The sequence below is a fragment of the Hyposmocoma kahamanoa genome, unplaced genomic scaffold (assembly GCF_003589595.1).
Source record: "Hyposmocoma kahamanoa isolate Upper Pololo Valley unplaced genomic scaffold, ASM358959v1 181, whole genome shotgun sequence".
Lineage (NCBI taxonomy): Eukaryota > Metazoa > Arthropoda > Insecta > Lepidoptera > Cosmopterigidae > Hyposmocoma > Hyposmocoma kahamanoa.
This window is the reverse complement of record NW_020653712.1, coordinates 47,089-60,014: the sequence shown is the minus strand read 5'-3', so window position 1 is coordinate 60,014 and position 12,926 is coordinate 47,089. Positions and strand designations below refer to the sequence as shown.

The window sequence follows — 12,926 nt, the reverse complement described above, 5'->3', positions numbered from 1 at the left end:
AAAAGAATCATGGAAATCGGTCCACAAATGTCAGAGCATTCGCGTAACATATACACACACAAAATGTAGTCAAATTGAGAACACCTCTTTTTGAAGCGCAACAGTAGTGATATTTCGGTCTACGGTACTATTTACGTACAGTCTTTTTTTATGAGACTAAATGACAGGACGAAGAAGTCGCGCACTTAGTGGTAAGTGATTTGCCCATAACATTTGCAGTACCACTCAGTGTTTTAAATCACAAAGATCTGAAGGACACTGCCACTGCGTTCGTCACCCTGAAACATAAGTTGACAAGTCTCATGTGCCTGTATTTTCACCAGTACCCTCCATTAACCGGAACGCTGTAAGTATGTGGCATTACTTCCCTGGACGAACTCTTTCACAAGGAGCTCCACGGTACATAAATACAAACACTCCATGAACGGATTAAGTACATGCGATTTGCAACAAAGAAGAAAGAAGACAACATTTTAAGTTTAACAAAAAATCTTAAGTTTACGAACGCGTGCATCGAAAGTCCTGGAACCAGTAATCTGACGGTGTACGGCATGGCATTACACCTACACCCTACACCATACGCAACAACAGATGGGATGCCGCATATATAGGTTAAGATGACATCTGAAGATGCAGACGCAGATGCGAATATTGTGTCGTTGAAATTTGCAGATGCGGATGTGTTGATTAGTTTAAGACAATTTTACATAATTTTAATACAAAAGCGATGAAACATAGAAGGCATAGAAATATATATTAAATTAACATCTTCAGGGGTTTGAAGGATTGTCGGGGATGTTTCCTGAAGTCCGCATTGATGATTTCTTCGCGATCATGCGTAAAAAGGCGAAAACCCTGAGATGCCGATTGCGCTGCAGCACCAACGACGACCTGAACATGATTACGACATAGGTTAGGTTAGGTTAGGTTAGGTTAGGTAGGTTAGGAACTATTTAAAGGGGTATAATTCATACCCGGAACTAACGGCTTGGCAGTTTCCGATCGGTAGAGGCAATCAAAATCAAGCTGCTGGTTGTTATATTGTGCTTTTTGATTATATATAAATAAATACCTAATTAAATAAATTACTTGGTAAACTCATTTTTAAACAAAATTGTTACTAATTAATTACTAATAAATATTACTATGGACGATATCTGAAATAAATAATATTTTATTTTATATTATTTTATAGAAATATTTCATTTACTAATGGGTAGGTACTTAAAGTTTTTAAGGATTATTATAGGGCCGTCCTTTATGGGAATCGAGATAGGAATCTTGAAAAAAAAACGCAATATTTTTTGTACAGGTACTGAATTCTCGATTCCTGATTGGCCAATTAACACTACTACTACGCACGCGCTTTGAGTAGGGCCTACTACCGACGATCATGTCATGACCTACAAAACATCCGTATCCGCAAAAACTCGCCGAAGCGATTGATTCTGATGTCGGATGCGGAAGCAGATATTTAAAAATGTGCGGATGATTCGTAGTTGCGGATGCAGATGCAGACGTTTGCGGCATCCCTAGTAATTAACATTTTTGTCTTCTAAGTCAGCCGCAAATCACAAGACTTGACATTAGAATTAATCTTTGGGAAAACAATTCAAGAGCATAACCTACTTACTAATTGTACCTGTGCTTGCATTGCTTGGGTACTACATTTACACACTTAACACGAAACATTTTGCGGCCTATTTTATACATTTTACGTTATTTTTTCTTCATTTTGGATAATTTTTATATTTCGCTTCACTTTTTGCAAGTTTTCTCTATTCCATTATTATTATTATTAGCATTGTTGTAAATAGGATGAAAAATCATTGTACGTAAATCCTTTCCATAGTCTAAGATGTAAATGGGACAGAATGGCGGTGAACCAAACAACGTTGTCACAGATACAATATAAATTGTCTCTTAGGATGTTTAAAGAGGTTTACTTTGTTATAGAAAAGAATAATCTTATTATACAAGATGCCAATGAAATAGACACCAAGATCCATACTAACAACCAATGATATTATACTTGTAAACATTATGCTCACTGCTAACAACACAATAATATTATACGTGTAAACAATAGATGCGCAATCGGTCTCCAAACGGTACCCATGCCACGGTTGCCTGCAGGCAACAGTATCAGTATCAACACCATCTTGAATTCGAGTGAGTATAACGTCACCGAGACGTGACAAAAAAGTATAAAAAATGGTGAAATATGTAATAAAATTTGCAATTCTCGGTTCGAAAATGGTCATAAAACTACTGAGGTTACTTTGCACAGGTAAGTTTGTTTTTGTTTATTTAGATTGTCGTAAATAAAAATGAAATAAATTTATTTTAAACATCAATGTTGCTAGTAAATTAATTTTCTTTTGCCCTTAATATTGGAAGTTAACCTTTTCGAAGTTACTTTTGACTTCGTACTCAAAAGTTATTCTAATTCAAGTTTATTCGTTGTAACGTTTTAAAGTGTAACCATTTAATACGTAATACTATTAAAAATGATATTTTGTTTGTTTCTCAGAATACCTAAAGATCGAACGCGCAGGGCGGAGTGGATAAAAATTATACAACTTTTACGAAAAGTTGCTTTGAGTAACAAAACACAATGCAATTTTACAACAAGCTAATGATGCACAGTGGCGTTTAATAATTTGTAATAAACTATAGTTCAATGTTTGTGTATCAAGCAATTAGTAATACCTACCCTTTTATAAATTTTTGTTAAATAGAAACCGAAACTTTGTCGTAAGACAGTATTTTTATCACCTTTATCCAAGAAATAAAAAATACTAGCAAAACAATGAATTCCTTAGATTAGAAAGTCATCTCTTCATATTTACAATTTATTTGAAAGAAATTTGGGGAATTTATCGCTCCCCTAACGAACTTTTAAACGGCCTCGTGAACTTCGTGAATGGCGATATAATTATAATGTTCGTGGTTTTTACAAATAGCTTTTTATCAAACCGGGCAAACAATTTGCAATCGCTGACCATTTACGCAACTAAAAACTGTCAAACATTTTCGGCAAGTGTGACTTTCTCCTTGGCGGCTCTCGTCCAAAGAGACTGCCTCAGCCAGCCGGTGATAATAGGCGGCGTCTAAAGCCGCCACACCACAGAGTGAAGAAACCGAACTTAAAAACAAAAATTTGCCTATTGAACAAAATCACTAAAATCTTTAAAACGCACATGCCTTCCTGACCGGGTCGTGTGCGGAGTGCCGGGCGAGGAGGTGGTTGGTTTATCTGAAGGAACTGAAGATGGCAACTGCGGCGGGACTGTAGCCGGGGGATACCTAGTCGGTGGCACAGCAGGTGGGGGTCGGAAGCCATCGGTGACACCAGCATCGATGTTTCACACGATCGATGGTCTCGCAGCGGAAGGTCTCGCCGAAAACGAGTTTCGCTGATGACGCATTGATGTCCTCCTCAAAAGCTGTCCGCATGCCGAGAAGCGCCAGAGGCTACGCTCTCGTCCACGTATCAGCGTGACACATGAGAACTGCCTTGAGCTGACGATGGAGACGTTCCACCATGCCATTCGCGCAAGTATGGTAACTGGAGGTGCAAATTCTTTTCGTTCCGCAGAAATCCATGAGTCACCGAAATAGCGCCGACTCAAATTGACGCCCTTGATCGGTGACGCTAGTGCTAGGAACACCGAAACGGGCAATCCATCCTGACACTAATTTGTCGGAAACTTCTTCTGCAGTTATCGTCACCATCGGCCAAGCCTTCGGCCACCGTGTGTAACGGTCTATGGCGGTCAAACAATAACTGAAACCGTTAGAACATGGAAGTGGGCCGATGATGTCGATGTGCAGATGACGGAAACGACTGGTAGGTTGATCAAATCGACCAACAAGTGATTTAACATGTCGCGATACCTTGCTTCTCTGGCACTGAACGCAGCAACGTGACTCGCGACAATCTTTAGTGATACTAGGCCATACGTAGCAACTTGCTACCAAGCATAAAGATGCCCGTGCACCAGGGTGGTTGAGGTTATGGCAACGGTCGAAAGCAGGTCGACGGAACGGCGAAGTGAGGTAAGGTCGAGGGCGACCGGTTGAGGTATCACATATTAGAGTGATGTTGGTGCCCGGGATCACAACCTGTTCCAATTTCAAGGCCGATCTTCCTTGCATTTTCGCCAACTCTATGTCAGACATTTGAGACTGAGCTAGTGCGGTGAAATCGTCTTCGAGTGAAATCGCATCGATGCGGGATAAAGTGTCCGCGACGACGTTATCTTCACCCCTAACATATTGAATGTCAGTTGAAAATTGGCTAATAAAAGATAGCTGGTTCAGTTGCGGTGGAGGTAATTTTTTACTACATTGTACGAAGGCGTACAGCGTGGTTTACGGTCAGTATATATAGGCACGTGTTGCGCTTCGAGAATGTGGCGAAAATGTTGTACGGTTTCGTACACCGCCAGCAATTCCCGATAATAAGCAGGCCACTGAGCTTGCCGAGGAGTCAATTTCCTGCTGAAGAAAGCGAAGGGATTCCAGGCACCGTCCACCTGTTGCTGAAGGCAAGTACTAACATGGACATTTGATGCATCGGTAAATAATCCAAGGGGTGCATCCATGATCGGGTGTTGCAATAACGTGGCACTAGGTAGGCTGGCTTTACAGGCTTCGAAATGCTCGAGAAGCTCCGGCGTCCATGAGAATAGTTTAACGCCCATGCCATTGGCAGAGACGACAGCGTCAATTAAGGGAGCCTGAAATTTAGCAGCCTGAGGAATAAAACGTCTATAAAAATTTTACATGCCCAGAAAACGGCGCATACCCTGTACGGTTTTGGGAGGAGGAAGGTCCAGTAGGGTTTGGATTCGTTCTTGAGGAGGGCGAGTGCCATCGGGAGTTACAACGTAACCCAAAAATCAGGCGTCTCTTACTCCAAAATTGCACTTGGAAGAGTTCAAAACAACACCATAATCATGAAGACGCTGGAAAAGATTCCGCAGGCGGTCCTTGTGGAGAGCCTCGTTCTTAGAGAAGATGAGGATATCGTGCACATAAGGAAAACAGAAATCCAAACCCAGTGTGACCTCATCGATGAACCTTTGGAAGGTTTGACCCGCATTCCTCAAACCGAAGGTCATGAATGGGAATTCGAAGAGGCCCAATGGAGTGGTAATAGCTGTCTTGGGAATGTCCTCTTGTGTCACAGGAATTTGATGATAAGCCTTTACCAGGTCAAGGGTGCTGAAAATGGTGGCCCCGCCGAGGCTGCTGGCATAGTCATGAATATGCCTCACCAGGTAACGATCCGAAATGGTCCTGGCATTCAGACTACGATAATCGCCGCAAGGGCGCTAGGTGCTGTCCTTTTTCAAGGTCAAGTGCAGCGGAGACGACCACGGGCTATCTGAAGGCCTTGCAGTACCGGAGCGCACCATCTCTTCAATTTCTTTTTTAGCGTCTGCTAGTTTTTGAGGGGCCAAACGACGGGGCCGGCGCCAAGAAACTGGTGGGCAATCTGTGGTTTTGATGTAATGCAGAGTGTTGTGCTTGACGACTCTCGGAAGACCAGGCGGTTTGGTAATTTCCGGGAAGTCTAAAAGCAGGCGTGCAAATTCATTGTCAGAAACCACAGCCTTAACACTGAGTTGACTTATGTTACAGATGGAGGCAGGAACAGAAAGCCCGGTAGAACCATCTCGTAACAGTTTGTTGCGGCAGTCCGGGAGTAGATTGAAATAGGCCAGAAAATCGGAGCCAATGATAGCCGTCTCAACGTCTGCAATAGTGAAATTCCATCTGAATTCGCGACGGAGACCGAGATTAAAAGAAAATGTGCGACTGTCATATGTTTTTATACTGGTGCCGTTAGCGGCTCTAAGAGTATAATCGGAAACTTTGCATTGAGTCGACAGAAGTTTCCGAGGGAAACAGGAAAGGTCGGAACCGGTGTCAAGCAAGAATTTAAATTTGGTTACCTTGTCAGTGACAAACAGGCGGCGACCAGTGAATTGGCTGCAGTCATCTGTCACCATTACCGCTGACTGCTCCCTTGGTTTTCCGGAATCGTATCTGACCAGGAGCACGGCCGGACACATTTGACAGCTTTGCCTGGTACCGACGGTGGTATCTGCACAAGCCGTGAGGCATCGCGGACCTTGGTCTAGGGCAAGATCGGCGAGAACTGGATCTTGATCGCAAATGGCGTGTAAACAAAGCCGCCACTTGCTCGCTGAGTGCCTGCAATTCAGCAATGATGGAGACCAAATCATTGTTAAAAGGTGCGGGGCGATCACCATATGCCCCTGGAGCGGGTGATGGTTGCGGAGCCAAGGAGAAAGAGGGACCGGCGCGGGAAGGTTCATCCGCTAGCTAGCTTTGAGCTCTATGTTTTGTCGGAATAGTGACTCGTTTTGAGCCGCGAGCTTCTCAAGTTGTGCCTTCAATTCATCCATGACAACCACACCTCAGTTCGGATAATAGGGTTAGTGATAAAATATTAAAGAAAAACACTTACCGGCAGGTAAGTCAAGTCGGAAAAAAAGTTATAAAATACAAAATAAATACAAAATCCAAACGGTCGACGGGCGCGTGACTCGTAGATGACGTAGAACGCACGTTCGCACGTAACTGCTCACAAGTCGCAGTCCAGAAACTTCAGCGAGCGTTAGAAAGGAGTATGAGGCCTTCAATTTGTATTACTTCATCTTCTTCATTGTATTTTGAAATTTTTGTAAACTTTTATTTCTTGAGAAACGTAAAATCAAAGTCGTCAGACTTTTCACGCAAATGTTCGAGGCCGCCGAGATATCACGTCGGGGTCACCAATTCGGAGAATTTGTCGCTCCCCTACCGAACAATAAAACGGCCTCGTGAACTTCGTGAATGGCGATATAATTATAATGTTTCGTGGTTTTTACAAATAGCTTTTTATCAAATCGGGCAAACAATTTGCAATCGCTGACCTGACCATTTACGCAACTAAAACTGTCAAACATTTTCGGCAAGTGTAACACTCTCCTTGGCGACTCTCGTCCAAAGAGACTCACCTCAGACCTCAGCCAGCCGGTGATAATAGGCGGCGTCTTAAACCGCCATAGAACTATGAATTCCAAGCGTGGACCCTTAAGTTCATACATTTTCGTGTATATTTCACTCACTCGTTCATTCCATTTCTGATTACTATCTATCTCCACTGTCTTATTCCACAAGTGTTGTAGAAAGAGACAGTTGATTTTAAGTTAACAGAAATTAGGGAAAATTATTTCTAAACCGGTAACACTAGTCGTATCCTTTAATGCACTATGACTATTTCATTTTGACGTAATAAGTTTGACATTAGAAAAAACGAGACAAATCTAATTGTCTTTGAAATTTCAATCAGTTTCAAATCTAGTCTTTAAATTTGCAAAGTGGTCCCACATTTTAGACAACTGTTTGTAAGACTGCGTCTCTGATATTATTTATGCTCATTGCTAACAACACGAGCTAACAAGAGCACGTCAAGCTTGACACTAAAGGCTTACATTTAACTCTATGCCACTTGCAATAAGAACGGTCCAAAGTCGTCTTAAAGTATCGACTTAATCGCCAGTAACATAAAATTAGTAAAAGCAGACGTTCACATTCTGGCTCTTTCTGACCACGAACCTGCACAAACGTTGACTTTGAGCATAGGGAGGCAAAAAGCTATCACAACTTGGTACGAACAGCGGCGAGACTATAGAAATGAAAATATTCAGAAGTTCTGTGAATGCGTTTCAGCTCTTTCCTTTTCTGATATCTTAGGCTTAGACAATGTAATTCAGGCTTTCAACAACTTTTATGATTTAATACGTCTATTTTATGAACTATGTTTTCCAATTCTCAGAGTTAAAATTAACAATAGGCCAAAAAAGCTGCTCTGGTTAACAAAAGGACTTAAAAAATGCTGCAAAACAAAACGATTACTATATTTGAAAAGCAGAGCATCAAATATTAATAAACAGTTAAATACAAATAAATTTAAAATGTATAATAGTATCCTAAGAAAATGTATGTTAAAATCTCAGAAAATCAATAATAATCTTTATATCCACAATAATAAAAACAAATGTAAAGCGACATGGAATACCATTTCATCTACAATTACTAACAATACCTGTAAAAATGACATAAAACATATACGACATAACAATAAGACATACTCAAACCCAGATGACATTTGTAATATTTTTAACAATTATTTTATAGATTTGACAAATAAAAATAACCTAACCCAACTTAACTTGACTAAAAACTGCATGACATATCCATCTAATTCATTGAATAAAAATTCCCATACAATATTTTTGGAACCGATAAATGAGAAGGAAACTTATAACATAATTATGTCTTTAAAAAACACCAAATCCAGTGGCTATGACGGTATAACAACTAAAATACTTAAAATGTGTGCCTCTTATATCTGTCATCCGCTTGCACATATTATAAATTTATCGTTTAGTGATGGTCTTTTTCCAGAACAGCTAAAAACTTCTGTTGTCAAACCCCTATATAAAAAAGGCGATAAGGAAAGCCCAAGTAACTACAGACCAATTACTTTAATCTCGACTCTATCAAAATTATTAGAAAGGGCTCTGCATTCCAGAATAAATGCATTTTTAGAGAAACATAAAGTAATATATCACTCTCAATTCGGATTTAGAAAAGGTAGTTCTACAACTCTTGCATGTTTTGAGTTTTTGCGCATTGTAACGGAAAGTATGAACGTCTCTACTCCTGTAATGTCAGTCTTTCTAGATATGACTAAAGCCTTCGACTTTGTAAATCACTCAAAACTCCTTTACAAGCTTGAAGCATACGGCATTAGAGGAACAGCTCAAAATTGGATAGCGAGCTACTTAAAAAATCGGACACAGTATACTGAAATAAGTAGATTTACAAAAAACAAACACAATAATAGATTAGAAAAACAAATTTTTAGATCACACCTTAGGACGACTAATGCTGGAATACCGCAAGGTAGCGTCTTGGGTCCGTTACTGTTCCTACTCTACATTAACGATCTCCCACATGCTATTGATCATAATTGTATACAATTTGCTGACGATACAACTCTTATAATAAAATGCCAAAACAAAGCGACTTTTAACACTGACGTAAATAAAGCACTGACAGACGTAATAAGTTGGATGGACATCAATGACTTGAATATTAATATAAGTAAAACCAAAGTTATGACATTTAGATCTTACAACTCAAATCCCATACCGGTTAAAATTAATTACAACTCTGATACTGTAGATGAAGTAGACACATTTAACTTTCTTGGGTTAACAATCGACAAGAACCTTAACTGGAAGAAACACATCGAACAGATGTGCATGAACCTAAACAGATTTGTTTACGCTTTACGAAGACTAAGGCAAACTGTCTCGCGAGAAGCTGCGTTGACGGCCTATCACGGCTACGTTTCGTCCGTGCTCAGCTACGGTCTTGTACTATGGGGTAACTCAGTAATCTTAGAAAGAGCGTTTAAAGTCCAGAAGAAGTGTATTCGAGCAATATGCGGTGCGTGGTTCGATGACAGTTGCAAACCGCTGTTTAAAAGGCTGAACATATTACCTTTGCCATGCATGTACATTAGGGATATCTGCGTATTTGTCAACTCTCATCCTCAATATTTTAAAACACGCGGTGAAGTCATTCAAAGGCAAACTAGAGCAAAAATTATGAATCTCTTATACCAACCTCGTTGCCATAAAGTAATTTATAAGAATAACTGCTTTAACATGTGTATAATTATTTACAATAAATTACCAAACGAAATTAAATTGTTACAAGGACATACTTTTAAATTAAAATTGACAAAATGGCTTTTGACACATTGCTTCTATAGTAATAAAGAATACTTAGAATTTACAAATTCATTACATTAATTAGAAACTATAGAGACTAAAGAAACATTGAATTCCATTAATATTTGCACATCTGCTTGCAGGTTGAATACAATGTACCTAATTTTACTTAAGACCTTTGTAATTACTGTATTCTGGCAAATAAACGTATTCTATTCTATTCTATTCTATTCTATTCTATTCTAGTCCTAAGTGTTAAGCTTGATGTGCTCTTGACTGTACATACAATATCTTCGCAAATGTGATATTTTTTATAACACTAAATGACGGGACGAACAAATCGTGTGCCTGGTGTTAAGCGACACGTTTCACAGTGGGCCCAAATTGATAATTCTTGGACATAGAAATAATTTGTGGAGCATCGACCTAATTTGCTTCAGATATTTATTTTTTCTCTGAAACAATCAGCTTTTCAAAAAATTACATAAGAATAAAAGCTATCAGGAATGTTATTATGTATCATATGAAAAAAAATCAGCTCTGTACTCCTAAAAGCTGATTAAGAAATGCCGGAAATAAAAAGTACAAATTTTAGGCTAAAATATTATTTAATCATGGGAACAATTTTAGGAATACAAAGCTGATTTTTTTTCATATGATACATAATAACATTCATGATAACTTTTAGTCTTATGTAATTTTTTGAAAAGTTGATTGTTTCTAGAAAAAAATTTTTAGTTTTTTTTTTTGTTTGGAGAAATAAACATTTTAATTTTATCTCGAAATGTAGAAAAATGTAAGGTGTGTGGTTTATTTACAGTACAGGTCCAATTATTCTCTACCAAGATAAAAATAATACATCTGCAGGTGCTTGCGGCTTCCGGGCGGCGTCGTGGTGAATGTTCACTGATCCCACGGCGCCGACTCAACCGGCAAGAGGGAAACCCGGGGGGGTTCTAGTGGGGTAGGCCCTCCAGTCTGGAGGGAGAGTCCCCACATAACCCCTGAGTCTCCCTGGGCTCAGGGGTATCCATAAAGATTCCCCCCCGTCAAAAAAAAAAAGGTGCTTGCGGCTTGCTTTACGAGTAAAAAGGTGGCAAATTTTTAGATTACTTATTTACTTTTTAACACAATATACTAGTTCACTCTAAATTACAGTAAAATTAATTTTTCTTTAGTCGTAGCTCATGTATTTTGTTAAAAAAGTACATAAAAAAGTTAGCAATTTTGCCGCACCTTTACTTACAAAGCCGCGAGTACATGCAGACGGGTTTTTCTTTTCTACATAAAAAATTTACACTTTCGCACTTTACAGTTTCGTATATTTTGAGATAAAAAATAAAATGTATATTTCCCAAAAATAAAATAATTACTTTTTTCTCCGAAACTATCAACTTTTCAAGAAATTATACAAGAATAAAAGTTGTTAGGAATGTTATTATCTATCACACAAACAATTAGCTCGATACTCCACAAGTTATTCCCATGTCCAAGAATTATCAATGTGGACCCACTGTGCGTCTGTCCCTAACAGTTGCAGTGCCACTCAGAGCTTTAAATCACAAAGGCCTGAGAAGCTCTGCCATTGCGCCGAGTGGCGTGAGCAGGCTCGTACAAACAGGTACTGCGCGGGGCGGCCCGTGATATCACAGGCCGTGAGAAGTCGCCTTAAGACGGCTGTAGAAAATATTCTCCACTCTCGATTCACACTTTACTATAACAAAATTAGTATTATTTTGCTTTGTATGCTTATTGCCTTTAAGGGAAGAAGAAAAACGGCGTTTGTAAGATCTCTTTTTTTTTTATATACAAAAAATTAATATACAAAATAATGTATTTTATACTACCGAAGCCTTAAAATGTAATTCAGAGAAATCTAAACTCATTACACCATGTAACAAATTTTCAAAATGATTCCTGTTTCCGGTTTAACAGCAAATCGAATCGTCCGAAGGACAGAGTCCGATGTGATTATACCTATAGCGAAAAGAGAATAAGTACGTTACGAGAATAATTTCGTTATTCAAACGAGTGCCTATGTAAAGATGTTTTGAGAATTTATATATTTTATTTCGTTTCGGAAATATAAAATCGAACAAAAAATGTCGATCGGACATCCACAGCGAAGAAGAACGAACGAAATGTACTATGTCCTGAGAATAAGTAGTCTTGCACATAGAGCTTTGTTCTACGGATGAGTCGAAATATGTAGAAAAGAGTATCTGCACCTTAGAGGATGGAAAAATGGTTTTGTGTTTGTCACAATGATAGTCTCGCAAAACAACACATTTCTAGGTTCTTTGTCATCAATTTATAGAATTTTGGGTGAAATATACTACAGATTTGAATAAAGAGAAACCCGAAAAGTACGTTTTATTTATTTAAACTTAATTGCACACAAAACAGTACAAATGGCGGACTTAATGCCATTAGGCTAGGCATTCTCTATTCAAAATAATTAATAGGGGTGCATAACATGATAATTAAAAACAGACAGGAACAAGTTCATAAATTATTATTATATATAGTTCAAATACAATATAAATATAACTTATTAAATGACTAACTATTTATACGTTTTCTTAATGATACGGAAATTTCAACTTTTCGCTGACCACAAAAAAATGTATTTATAAACCAGAATCAAAAACCATAGCTGTACTTAGTGTTATTATTAAGAGCGTCTTCATAGCACTCACTACCTTTGCATACTAAAGTTCTACAGTTTGTCGACCTTCGCTTTTAAATTATGGAGTTTATGTTTTTCCAGTTTTATCCAAATTCACATGGCTGAATATGCGCATTTTGTATTCCTGGAGCAATTAGACCTTGCGCAAGTTGGTTACCTAGAGTATTCATTAGCTGAAGTTGGCGTATGAGTACAAATTCCACAAAGTTCATTTGGAGATATTTGGCTTTGTGGAAATCGTCCTTCGGAAGCAAATCGAGCTTCCGGTAACTGTCCTCCTGTAAAAAGTGTGGAAAAATTGACTGTGTGGAAATTGACTTTGAGGGAAATTGTCCTGGAGTAAATAGCCTTTGTGGTAAACATCCTCCTGAATAGCGTCGCGGAATATGTCCTACAGGATCTATTTGGCC

The 12,926-nt window shown here is 38.7% G+C and overlaps 1 protein-coding gene across 3 annotated transcripts in view; it reads right to left on the bottom strand.

Annotated features, from left to right (window-relative positions):
• LOC113226102 overlaps window positions 1–1,865 on the bottom strand; it is a 13,142-nt gene extending 11,277 nt beyond the window's left edge. Inside the window, exon 1 of one of the 3 annotated variants that reach the window (XM_026458622.1) lies at window positions 1,630–1,865. The gene's annotated coding sequence lies outside the window, so the exon portion shown is untranslated. The remainder of the gene's footprint in view (window positions 1–1,629) is intronic. The other 2 variants (XM_026458621.1, XM_026458623.1) reach the window with 2 other exon arrangements.
• Between the last annotated feature and the right edge of the window lie 11,061 nt (window positions 1,866–12,926).